The sequence below is a fragment of the Ochotona curzoniae genome, unplaced genomic scaffold, assembly GCF_017591425.1.
Source record: "Ochotona curzoniae isolate NIBS_2020 unplaced genomic scaffold, NIBS_Ocur_1.0 contig_2294, whole genome shotgun sequence".
NCBI classification, from domain to species: Eukaryota; Metazoa; Chordata; class Mammalia; order Lagomorpha; family Ochotonidae; genus Ochotona; species Ochotona curzoniae.
Window position 1 is genome coordinate 1,528,173 of NW_024465405.1, and position 12,712 is coordinate 1,540,884.

At 48.2% G+C, this 12,712-nt stretch overlaps 1 protein-coding gene across 1 annotated transcript in view; it reads left to right on the forward strand.

Annotated features, from left to right (window-relative positions):
- Nucleotides 1-3,830: 3,830 nt before the first annotated feature.
- The window catches only part of GIGYF2 (GRB10 interacting GYF protein 2), a 109,594-nt gene continuing 100,712 nt past the window's right edge, over nucleotides 3,831-12,712 (forward strand). Inside the window, exons 1-2 of the mRNA XM_040972308.1 lie at nucleotides 3,831-3,909; nucleotides 10,299-10,346. The gene's annotated coding sequence lies outside the window, so the exon portion shown is untranslated. The remainder of the gene's footprint in view (nucleotides 3,910-10,298; nucleotides 10,347-12,712) is intronic.

The following is a 12,712-nucleotide window of genomic DNA, read 5'->3' on the forward strand; positions in this document are numbered from 1 at the left end:
CCACTCAAATCCAGGAGCCAGAAGCTTCTTCAAGGTCTCCCATGTGGTTGTAGAGTCCAAAGCTTTGGGCCATCCTTGACTGCTTTCCCAGGCCATAAGCAGGGAGCTGGATGGGAAGTGGAGCTGCCAGGATTAGAACCGGTGTCCATATGCGTGCAAGGCGAGGACTTTAATCTCTATGCTCTTGCTCCAGGCCCAGTCTTTTGTTATTTACTGGGATGTTCTTCACATTTGCCTTTGGTTTTGGTGGCTGCTATTCCTCTTCTCTGTCAAGAGAGTATCCTGCACCCGTGTGGGAGACCGGGAGGAAGTTCCTGGCTCCTGGCTCCAGATCGGCACAGCACCAGCCATTGCGCTCACCTGGGGAGTGAATCATCGGACGGAAGATCTTCCTCTCTCTCCTTCTCTCTCTATATATCTGACTTTGTAATAAAAATAAATAAATCTTTAAAATAAATAAATAAATAAATCTTTTTTTAAAGTATCCTTTGTAGGGCAGGTCTGGAAGAGGCATATTCTTTTAGTCTTACTGTGGAAGAATTTTATTTCATTTTCAGACAAAGAAAAGCTGCTGGGTATGTTATCCTGGGCTAACAATCTTGCTTTTAGAATCTGGAATTTGTTGCTCCATTCTCTTCTGGCCTGTTATGTTTCCTGTGAGAGGTCTCCTGTGAATTTAACTGGCATTTCTTTATGTCAATTGGTTTTTTTCACGTGTACATTTAAGGATCTTTTCCTTGTGTTTTATTGAAGAGAGCTTGATTATCCTGGTGAAGTTGTGGTGAAGATTGCTTTTGCTCAACCTTGTTGGGAGTTCTGTGCCCCTCTGGATGTTGTTTCCCAATTCTTTAGATTAGGGAAGATATCCCTTATTATTTAATTAGATACATTTTTAAACACAGCTTCTCTTTCTGCATCTTCTGGGGTTCCCGTAATTTTTATATTGTTTTGGGGTACACACAAGATCATGCCAGACATAGCTAAGGTTTATTAAGGAGTTTTTATTAACCATGCTTGGTGGTAACTGGGCCCACTAGAAATAGCAAATCACAAGTCCATATGGCAATCCAATCAATTGCAACCCCAAGAGGAACAAAGGGTCATTACCCTGAAGTCCAATCCGTTAAGCTTAAGACCTTGTCCCAGCTTCTCCAGCAATATAAGTTCTCCTAAGAGACATGCAACAAATAACCAGGACACACTTGCAAAGCTGCAGACATTCACCTTTCCCTGCCTTCTCTGCCCACATTTCACTTCTGCTAGGCCTCATCTCTCCTGGAACTCCTGATAGTACACACATTAGAAGTACAAAGTGGACCCAGTGTGGTGGCCTAGTGGCTAAAGTCCTCGCCTTGAATGCACTGGGATCCCATATGGGCACCAGTTCTAAATCCGGTGGCTCCACTTCCTATCCAGCTCCCTGCTTGTGGCCTGGGAAAGCTGTCTAGGACGGCCCAAAGCCCTTGGGACCTTGCACCTGCGTAGGAAACCTGGAAGGAGATTCCTAGCTCCTGGATTTGGATCAGCGCAGCACCAGCCGCTGCAGTCACTTGGGGAGTGAATCATCAGATGGAAGATCTTCCTCTCTGTATATCTGACTTTGTAATAAAAATAAATAAATCTTAAAAAAAATAAATACAAAGCATCATAGCTTCACCCAAGCAGTGAACAGAGGTTGAGGAATACGGACACACAGGGGCCATGCTCAGGGGGTACCGGCCCTGGGGTGGCCAAGAGTTGGAGTGCCAGAGCAATGGAAGCAGGGGAAAATGAAAGTGAGCCCCTCCTTATCATGAGGCTTGTGGGGGAGTGATTACACAACAATGCAATACCTCAGGTGATAGGTGAGAGTCACAGGTGGGCAGGAGGGACCACCTAGTGGTGGGGAGAGTGACTTCCAAGCCTGTGACTCTGAACTAGCTGCATACCCTGCCACAATATTTGGCTTTTTAACTGTGACTTTTTTTTTTTTTTTTTAGTTTCACCCAGCTCCACTTCCAGCTTCTTGTTTGTTTCCCCCTGGTGACAGGAAATATCTTCCAATTCTGAGATTATAAGAAAAAAGAAATTTTAAATCCTGTAGCCCTTATCTTGTGGGTTCAAGTGTCCTTAGGGCATGGTAAGGTTGGTGGGTGTGGCTAGAATTGCATTTCAGAAAGGGAGATTGGGAAACTGCATTTACATAGCTCCTTGGGATCACCTTGGCCTTGAGGCAATGAGGAAGGTGAAGAGGTGGAGGGGACTGCAGATTTTAACATAAGGCGGTAGACATTTGAGACTTCTCTTTTTCAAGATTTATTTGAAAGACAATGGAGTCAGGGTGAGGGGCATGCCTAGGGCTGGGTCAGGTGGAACCAGGCTCTCCCTGGGAGGTGTGGGGCCTGGCACTTGAGCAGCCTCTGCCGCTTTCCCAGGGACTTCAGCAGACAGCAGGACAGAGGGTGGCAGGAAGAGCTTCAGCATTACAACATGACTTCCTAGAGGTTTTTTTGTTTTTTGGTTAAGATTTCTTTCTTTTTATTGGAAAGTCAGATATACAGTGAGAAGGAAAGACAGAGAGAATGATCTGTCTGCTGCTTCACTCCCTTAGTGGCCACAATGGCAGGAGCTGAGCTGATCCGAAGCCAGGAGCCAGGAGCTTCTTCTGGGTCTCCCACACAGGTGCAGGGTCTCAAGGCCTTGGGCCGTCCTCCACTGGTTTCCCAGGCCACAAGAAGGGAGCTGGAAGGGAAGTGGAGCAGCTGGGATTAGAACAAGTGCCCATATGGGATCCCAGCGCGTGCAAGGCGAGGACATTATCCACTAAGGTTAATGTGCACGGTTTGCAAGGCATTTTTAAAAGGATTTATTTGTATTGGAAAGTAGGCTTATAGAGGAGGTACAGAACTTGCATATGCTGGTTCACTCCTTAAATGGTTGTAATTGTGAAGCTGAGCTGATCTGAAGGCAGGCGCTTTTTTCCAAGTCTCCCATTTGGATTCAGGGACCCAAGGGATCCTCTGATGCTTTCCCAGGCCATTAGCAGGGTGTTGGATCAAAAAATGGAGCAACCAGGTTTCAAACAAGAGTGTGTATGGGATGCCAGAGGCTTATTGTACTACAGCTTAGAGCCAATCCCTTGTGTATTCTTTAAAAAGCTGATCCTTCCTAAACGGAGAGAGAGGTAGGATGACAGGAAGAAACGAGATGAACCGAGAAGGCTAGAGTTGCTAGTTTGGCACATAAAAATACAGGGGGCCCATTCAAATCTGAATTTCACCCAAGTGTACCCCCAATACTGCTGGGAGTCTTGCATTTTATGTGGCAACCTTCAAATGGGGGAAGTCTGTAAACCGACAGTCCGTCCAGCTGTCACATTCCAACACTCCCACTTCTCCCAGTTCTCCCAGGGCGGGGAACCAGCAGAGAAACCACTTGGAACTTGAGATGCTGTAGCTCTCCATGTGGTCCAGGGGTCTACCAGCGGGCAAGCAAACGGTGGGAAAGTTTTTCTTTGGAAAAGCAGTTCGTCAGTCATGGCAAGACTTTTCTGAGCTGCAAATGGGCCGTGGCTCGGGCGTGCAGGCCAGTGAGTCATAGGGCGCTGGCCCCTGGCCAAGTCCACCTGCCAACTCCCAACCCAAGGGCAGGCTGGGAAGCGAGGCTCGACTGCCCACAGGGCGCCTGCGCGCGGCTGCCGCCCCGCCCTACATCCGGGTCTCGGGCCGAGGGGGCGGGCCCGAGCTCAAGGGGCGGGAGGCAGCTGAAGGTAAAGATGTCGTGGGAGGCTGGGGAGCGGGGCGGGCCGGGGGGGCGTGGCCGGAGCGGGGCGCTGTCACGTGACGTGCGTGGCGACGTGTCGGCCATCTTGTGTTGTTGAGGCTGAGGACTGACTTGGGTTCTGAGAGACTCCCCCGTCCCGGACCGCAGGTAACCAGCCACTCCGTCTCGCTCCCTGGCCCGGCACGGCTTGCGCCCTAGCCCTGCCGCCGCGCCTCGGGCCGCTCGGCCTCGCGTCCGCACTCACGTTCTCCCGCTGCAGTCGGGCCCGGCCCGGCCGCATGGACACCCCTAGGCCGGCGGCCGCGGCGGGCTGTGGGACGTCAGGCGAGGGGACAGGTCAGGTGCGAGGGGCCCGGCTCGAGAGGAGAGGAGGCACGGCGGACCCGGGCGCGTCTCGGCCGTCGGGGCGAGCCGAGGACGGGCCGAGGGTGGCCGGGTGGGCAGTGTCAGGCCGGCCCTCTCCGGGCCGGAGGGCGCCCCGCTTCTCGGGGAACAGCTGCTGTCGGCGGACAGCTGCCCCTGCCGGCCCCTGCTGCCCACAGCTGGCCCGCGTGGAGGGGCTGCAGGGCGGAGCGCGCCCGGGTAGGGCCTCCCGGAGCATCTGGACGGAGGCCGCTCCTCCCGCGGCCAGAGGACGGGCTCTGCAGCAGGCCTGAGGCCAGGCGGAGCCGTGGTCCGAATCTGGGACTGTGTCGAGCCTCTGGCTCCGAGCGGGCATTCTTAGCCCTCCGTGTCAGCAGTTTCCCACGAAGCACCCCGAACACTTGAGTATTGTGGCCGAAGCACAAGTCAGAACGACCCGGCCGGGAACGGTATGATGAGCGAAGCAGGTGGAGGACCGTGCTTGGAAAGCCATAACGTGACTGTGGCTTGGCGTTGCCTGCACTGTGCCTCCCACCCCACCCCACCCCACCCAACCCCATTTTCCTGAAAGTTAAAACACTTAAACACATGGTAGTCTCTGAGGAAGGTGAGTATTGCAGTGTAACTTGCCAGGAAAAGGGGGAGGGGGCTTCCTGCCAGGGCTGTACCTTGGGGTCACGGACAGTTTGGATCCCCAGTGCTGCTGTGATCAGAGAAAATTGATGGATTGATTTTTTCCTCCTCCTTATGTAGCACTTCCTTTTTAGACTCCAGCGACTTCCTGGGTTGGAAGGAAGGATTCTTCCCGTCCTCCTTTCTGTGCATTAACTTCCATCTTTCCATGTCTGCATCACTGGCTTCCCCGTGTGGGAGTGTGTGTGTGTGTGTGTGTGTTTTGGTTAGGGCACAAATGCTTTCAGAATCCTGATGGTTTGTTCTAGTGTGTTCACTAGTTTGCAGTGCTCCAACTGGAACTTGTACTTCCCTCTTACATCAGATGCTGACGTTGGAAGAGGACGCCAGGGGAAAGTGTCAGTGTGGTGTGTATTGGGAAAAATGACACACAGTGCTTCCTGTGACACTTGTCCCTGAAGAATGCCCTGGTGAGGGTGGCGATTCCCTGGGAGGGAAAATCCTTCACACACTTTGGATCCTTAAAACATCTTGGGATTTGGAGGGCCCACCTGCCTGCTGATTTTTTTTCATTCACTCATGCATTCATTTATGTGGCAGTTCATGGACACTGAAAGCACCGCACACCAATTCCTGTGTCTGTAGAGTTAACTGCTAGTCACACAGAAAATCTTGGGCAAAAGTTAAAGATATTCCTCACTTACAGTGAGGTTGTGGCTCCATAAATTCATTGGTTGAAAATGGAAGTCACCAATGGGTTTAGCACATGGAGCCTTTGAACTTCATCCCTGATTTCCTGCACTGGCCACTTCTATGTCCCTGTGATGCTGGGGTGACTGGGGGTTACCGTGGGCATGTGCTAGAGGCTGTGACTGCCCACATTCCAGCTCCACGTCTGGTTTCTACTACACATCTTTGTGGCAGTAGAGGCCCTGTGAATGGACCCTTGCGAGTCCGACACCATCTGCATAGTGTGGTATTGAGTACGGCTGGCAAAATGTGACCCAAGAAGAGAAGGGTATTTTTTTTTAAAGATTTATCTATTTTTATTGCGAAGTCAGATATACAGAGAGAAGGAGAGACAGAGAGAAAGATCTTCCATCCAATGGTCCACTCCCCAAGCGGCTGCAAAGGCTGGAGCTGAGCCAATCCAAAGCCAGAAGCCAGGAGCCTCCTCCAGGTCTCCCACTGGGGCAAAGGGTCCCAAGGCTTTGGACCGTCCTTGGCTGCTTTCCCAGGCCACAAACAGGGAGCTGGAAGGGAAGCAGGGCTGCCAGGACTAGAACTGGTGCCCATATGGGATCCCAGTGAGTGCAAGGCAAGGACTTTAGCCACTGTGCCATCGCACTGGTCCAAGAAAAGAGTATTCTTAAGGGGGTTGGGGAAGAGTTGACTCTTAGGAAAGGGTCAGCATTGGAGGGGTCTATGACCTGACAGGTTAGTCAGGTGATAGGAAGATGTTCTGGCTTCAGGAGGAAGAGCCTGAACCTAGGGGCAAGATGGAGAGGGGGCTGGTAGCCCACAGGGCAGGTGGGTCTGCTTTGCAGCTGCTGCAGTGATAGCTCAGGGGGACTCTGGGAAATGCCGATTCTGGAGTTGGTGGCCAGCAGTGCCCAAAGCCCTTCGAGGTATCTGTCATCTACCCCACCCCCAGTGTGGGCAGTTTGGGAAATGAATCTATTTCAGGCAATTTAGTGACTTACTGTACTTAAAAGTAAGACGTTAAGAAATAATGTATTTTTCAGAAGGATTTTTTTTTTCTAGTTCAAAACCATTGAGCATTTTAATGTATTTGCAAGTGTGGATGAAGGAGGGATTTTCTTTAAGGTTTAGGCGCAGATGATTAAGGAATATAATTAAGAAGAATCAGTGTAATCTCAGGCTAGCCCTAAGGATTTCTTGGAGTTCCAGTGTCCAGGGGGCTCTGCTGTGGACTTGTATGGTCGTCCTAGGTTCTTCAGGCAGAGAGCTTTCCATACGGTCTTTATTCTTCCAGGTGGTTTACCTTTCACACTAGCTTTCTGACTAATATGATAGTGGGAATTTATTTTTTTCCCTCTAAATTTTTATTATTTCCAAGCTTTCACAAATGTCTTTTTTACCAGAGTTTTTTTTTTTTTTTGTCTTGAAATGATTCACTGGTGATTTGCCTATGTGGGAAAGAACTTATTGTAGTTTTGCCTCCAAATCCTGAAGCGATAGGGCTTAGAAGGTGAGGCTGTGTTGGAGCGTGCTGATGAAGTAGTGTGTGAATGAAAGAAGTGGCCTTTCTCCTTTTGTGCATTTGTGAAGCAGTTCCAAATTAGAGTGTCTTTGCCGTTGTATCGGCTCACTTGTTCTTACAACTGTGTGTGAATGCTTGCTGTGTCTAGCTTTGTTGACCTTCCCCCGGAAGAGGACGTTGTTGATAGTGAGTGCTCTCTGGGAGAACTTTCCTAAAGGGAGAGATTGCTGCTGGTCTACCTGCCCCTGCCTTTCTAAGGAGCCCTGCTTTGAACCATTGTCGCACATTCAGTTTGCAATTCTGTTAGCCCTTGCTGATGAAATATTCTATACCTTCTCTTTTTATTCTATTTCTTATAGATTTTAGTGGGACCAGTCTCAGTAGGTTGACTCTGCAGCCTCTGTTGGTGTTAATCCAAGTATCTTAGAGGCAAGTTCAATGTCTGTTTTTCCTCAGCAGTTGGAATTGTCATATTCTTTGGTGTGCCAGTATGAGCCCAAGCTTCCCTCCAGTTTCTCACCAGAATTTTATGGTAATGGAAATTTAAGATTTCCATTTTGTGTCTATGATTATATTTTTATTAGTGGAGAGAAAGATAGCTTGAGATCCAGTTTGCTGATTCCCACCCTGCCCCCATGCCACAGCAGCCCCTAGCTGGGACTGAGGCCGAGCCCAGGCACTCAACACAGGTGACGTGCGTGGCAGATAGCCAAGAATTTTTGCTGCCCCTTTGCCTCAGGGACTGTTAATAAGAAGTGGCAGTTGGGGGCCCGGCGCGGTGGCGCAAGTGGTTAAAGGTCCTCGCCTTGCATGCCCGGGATCCCATATGGGCGCCGGTTCTAATCCTGGCAGCCCCGCTTCCCTTCCAGCTCCCTGCCTGTGGCCTGGGAAAGCAGTCGAGGACGGCCCAAAGCTTTGGGAACCTGTGCCCGTGTGGGAGACCCAGAAGAGGCTCCTGGCTTCAGATCGGCATAGTATCGACTCGTGGTCACTTGGGGAGTGAATCATCGGACGGAAGATCTTCCTCTCTGTCTCTCCTCTCTGTATATCCGCCTTTCCAATAAAAAAAAAATAATAAAAATAAATCTTTAAAAAAAAAAAAGAAGTGGCAGTTGGGACTTGACCCTCAATGTTCCAGTAGGTCCTGTGGGTGTCCCGAGTGTTGTCTTCCTGTAAGACCACATGCTTTCCCAAACCAACAGCTGCCACTCTGTTTTCAATGCCGTGAAGAATTACATCTCTTAAAAAAGGGGGGGGAGTTATTTCATGAGTAATCCCAGCTTATCTACCAGATTGTTTTCTAATGATATACATGAAAAATATACTCAGTTAATTATGTGGGACTGTAAAATGATATCTTTGTAGAATTTCATGTGATTTTGGATGAGGTTGAGGGAGAGGAGAGGAGGGGAGAGATTTGAAAAAAGAATATTTTCTTAAGTTAGCAAGCTTTATTTTATAAAGATATTTAATATAACTTGGTTAACAAATAAACAGTTTCATATTTCTTGTTAACTGTAGGGTTTTGTTCAACATTTTTTTAACACTTTATCATTTTATTTGTATTTATTTATTTATTTATTTTTAAAGATTTATTTTTGTTGGAAAGTCGGATATACAAAGAGAAGGAGAGACAGAGAAAGATCTTCCATCCAATGGTCCACTCCCCAAGTGGCTGCAGTGGCTGGAGCTGAGCCAATCCAAAGCCAGGAGCCAAGAGCCTCCTCCAGGTCTCCCACTGGGGCAAAGGGTCCCAAGGCTTTGGACCGTCCTTGGCTGCTTTCCCAGGCCACAAGCAGGGAGCTGGAAGGGAAGTGGAGCAGCTGGGACTAGAACTGGTGCCCATATGTGATCCTGGCACATGCAAGGCGAAAACTTTAGCCACTAGGCTACCATGTTCACTTGATTTTGATTTATACGTTAATAATGCATATGCTAGAACTTCTTCAGTTAGGACCACAGAAGATTTTTTTTTTTAATCTATTTCCCTTGAAAAAAACCCCGCAGAATACATGCGGGTAAAGTTGGATGACTTTTAGGATATAACATGGCTCGTTTTTTGCAAATGATCGGTGCAAGTGGCTTTCCCAAGTTTTGCTGTTGTTAATAAAACTGTCAACGAATTTTTTAATAATACCACATAGTTGTGCACATTGTTTATTTAGGACATTTTATTTATTTGAAAGAGAGTCCACCAGATAAATGGACTAAGATCTCTTGCTTGTTTATTCCTCAGAATGTCTGTGATAGCCAGGACTAGTTCTTTTATTTTATTTAAAGACTTATTTATTGGAAAGTCAGATATACAGAGAGGAGGAGAGACAGAGAGGAAGATCCTCCGTTTGATGATTCACTTCCCAAGTGAGCACAATGGCCGATGCTATGCTGATCCGAAGCCAGGATCCAGGAACCTCTTCCGGGTCTCCCACACGGGTGCAGGGTCCCAAGGCTTTGGGCCGTCCTCCACTGCTTTCCCAGGCCACAAGCAGGGAGCTGGATGGGAAGTGGAGCAGCTGGGATTAGAACCAGTGTCCATGTGGGATCCGGCGCATTCAAGGCAAGGACTTAAAGCCGCTAGGCCATGCTGCCGGGCCCAGCCAGGACTAGTTCTTGCCAGAGCCGAGAGTCTGGAACTGAATCCTGATTTCCCTTGTGGGTGGCTGGATCCCAACGACTGGAGCTGGCACCTCCTGGCTCCTGGGTGGGCTTAGTGGGAAGCTGGGACCACAGCCCAGCTACTCGGAGGGGTTTGCATACCTGCGTACATCCCACGTCGTGTTCTGAGCTCTGCTCACCAGTGCCAACCTTCTTGATGTTGAGTCAGTGTTTGTCAACTCGGTGGTGGCAGCATCCAGAGCATCCTTTGGTTTTAGCCAAGAAGCCAGACATTTGAACCTTTTGTGTTCTGAAATGGTCATTTGAAATATCCTGTAGCTTTTTTTTTTTTTTTTTTTTTTGAGGTTTATTTGAAAGGCAGAGTCATGGAAAGGGGCAGAGAAAGGGTGAGAGACAGCAGTTTGTATCCCAGATGGCTGAAACAGCCGGGGCTGAAGCCAGGAGCAGCAGCTTCCTGCAGGAGCCAAAGCGCATGTGCTGTCTGGTACTGCTTTCCCAGGGAGGTGGATGGGAAGTGCAGCTCAGTGAGGAGACAGTACTGCAGGAGGGAGTTCAACCTCGTGGGCCACAACACTGCTCCTCATTTGGAACACTCGTGGAAGCTGTTTTGTGCAAAATATGTTCCTGATGAGAAATTATGCATGTAAAGTGTCTTTTGTGATTACTAGCTGATTGACATTAATATTTTTACTATTTACAGTGTTAAAAGGACCTGAACAGTCTGCTCAAACCTCTTGCTGTGAAGCAGGTAAGTGTGGAAGGGAAGGTCCTGCTGAAGCCTGCAGATAGCCGATTTTTGCACTGGGGCCTCAGTTATCCTGGCTGATTATTCCCCTGGCATTATGGATAATGACTGGAAGCATCTTGGTATGCCTCTCAGGTCTTTGGTGAATCTAAAGAATAATACCCTTTTGCATCCATTGTGGTGTGGATTTGTTTTATATACTTATTTTTTAATATTTTTAAAGGAATTTCTTAATACAGCTTCTCAGGGTCACAGCAAATATGAGATAGTTACTAGAACACAATTCTCGTGATAATGGCTTCATAGGAAGAAAATTTCATGTAGATCATAAATAACATTTTAAGAATGTAATGATGCTTCCTTTCTTTCCTTGCTGTTACAGTAATTTAAAAAGCGTTATTTTATTTTTTTGAATGGCAGAGAGAGAGAGAGAGAGAGAGAGAGAGAGAGAGAGAGACCCCTCCCATCTGCTGATTGCCGAGATGGCCCGCAGCAGCTGGGGCTGGGCCAGTCTGAAGTCGGGAACCTGGAGCTCACTCAGTCCAGGTTCCCACTCTGTGGATGTGGGGCTCAGCTGCTGGGGCCAGCGCTGGCTGCTCCTGGGGTGTGCATTAGCAGGAAGCTGAGATTGGAGGCAGAGTGAGGACTTCAACTAGTGCCCATGCTAAAGGATGCAGCATCCCAAGGCATTTTCCCCACTGGACCTCATGCCTGGCGAGGTGATTTGTTTTCTTTATTATGAAGCAACAGGAAGATTTTTGCTAAGGTGCCAAGATGTTGGAGAAACCCTAGAGCGGTTGGCGGTGTGAGGATGCGCCACAGGAATTGGGGCACTTTCAGGACCCCAGGCAGTCCGGAGAGCATGACAGACTGGCTCCCAGTTTGTCATTGTGTTTCATTGTCCTGCCTTAGTTCTGTTTCTACAGTTTGGCCTTTTGTGCTTTAACAAACACGTGGAAAAACTGACTGGGAGAGGTCTGTGGCGCAGTGGTCTGGGCTGCCGCTTAGGATTCCTGCATTGCGTGTTGGAGAGCTGCTTGAGTTTCAGCTGCTGTGCACTTCTGATCCAGCTCCTTGCTGATGTGTCTAGAAGCAGTGGGTGACGGCTTGAGTACTTTTCTTTGATGGGGGCCTGGATAGAGTTCTTGGTTTTAGCCTTGTGCAGCTGTGGCTGTGTGAGTCATCGGGGAGTGAACCAGTAGGTGAAAGATCTCTGCTAATCCATCTTTCAAATAAATAATTGTATGTGGCCCCTTGATTCTTGGAGCCACATAGAAACTACAGCTTAAAGGCTGCTGCCAAGGAATTACTAGTAGAATGTTTACATCTCAGATTTTTGTGACTGAGAATTTGGTTAGTTGCACTTGCTTCTGTTCTCTGTCCGAGGTCCAGTTAGGACCAGGTGCTTGGGGTCTAGAAGTGCACGCAGGAAGCCCTCAGGCTGGGGGCGGGGCTGCTGCAGGTAGACCACACACAAAGTGGTACATGTTTCCTGAGTTTAAGCCTGCAGGTTAAGCTACCTACATTCATACATTTTGTTTTTCAACAGAAGTTCTTGGTTTGGAGTGTTAAGAGGAATGTCTTAGGGTTAAAAGCTTAACAAATGAACATAGGAATAAATACAGCAGGCGATAAGTTTTAATTGGTTATGTTATTGTCTGTTGATTGCTTTTATCAATTTTAGTTTCAGGATACTTTATGTAATACTAAACGATACTTGAATGTTAGGAAGCTATGTAGAATTTGAAGGATGCGATTTTCTTATGCATATGATAGATTGAATTGTGTGAGCCTTGTTTGGACAAGCATGAGTAGGACAGGATAAACTTTTAAAGATTTATTTTTTACTGGAAAGACAAATTTATAGAGGAGAGACAGAGAGAAAGATCTTCCATCTGCTGGTTCACTCCCCAAATGGCTGCAGAGGCCAGAGCTGAGCCAATCTGAAGCCAGGAGCCAGAAGCTTCTTCCAGGTCTCCCATGCGGGTGCAGGATCCCAACGCTTTGGGCCATCCTCCACTGCTTTCCCAGGCCACAAGCAGGGAGCTGGATGGGAAATGGAGTAGCTGAGTTACAACCTGGTGACCATATGGGATCCCAGCGCTTAGAGGTAGAAGATTACCCAGTTGAGCCATTGCACCAATCCCTGTAGAGATCTTAAATTTTATGTTTTCTTAAGTCTGGATAATGATGGAAGGCATATTCAGAACTTTCAAAGGTTCCAAAGATGTAATCTGTATAAAACTTAAGTAGGGTGTGGATTCATCTTAGGAAAATGTTGGGTCTTTGATGACATATCAGTTTTGTATAACATTGCGGGTTTTCTGAGAGCGCTTCTGCTGATACTGTCCTGCAGAGATGGAGAGTTA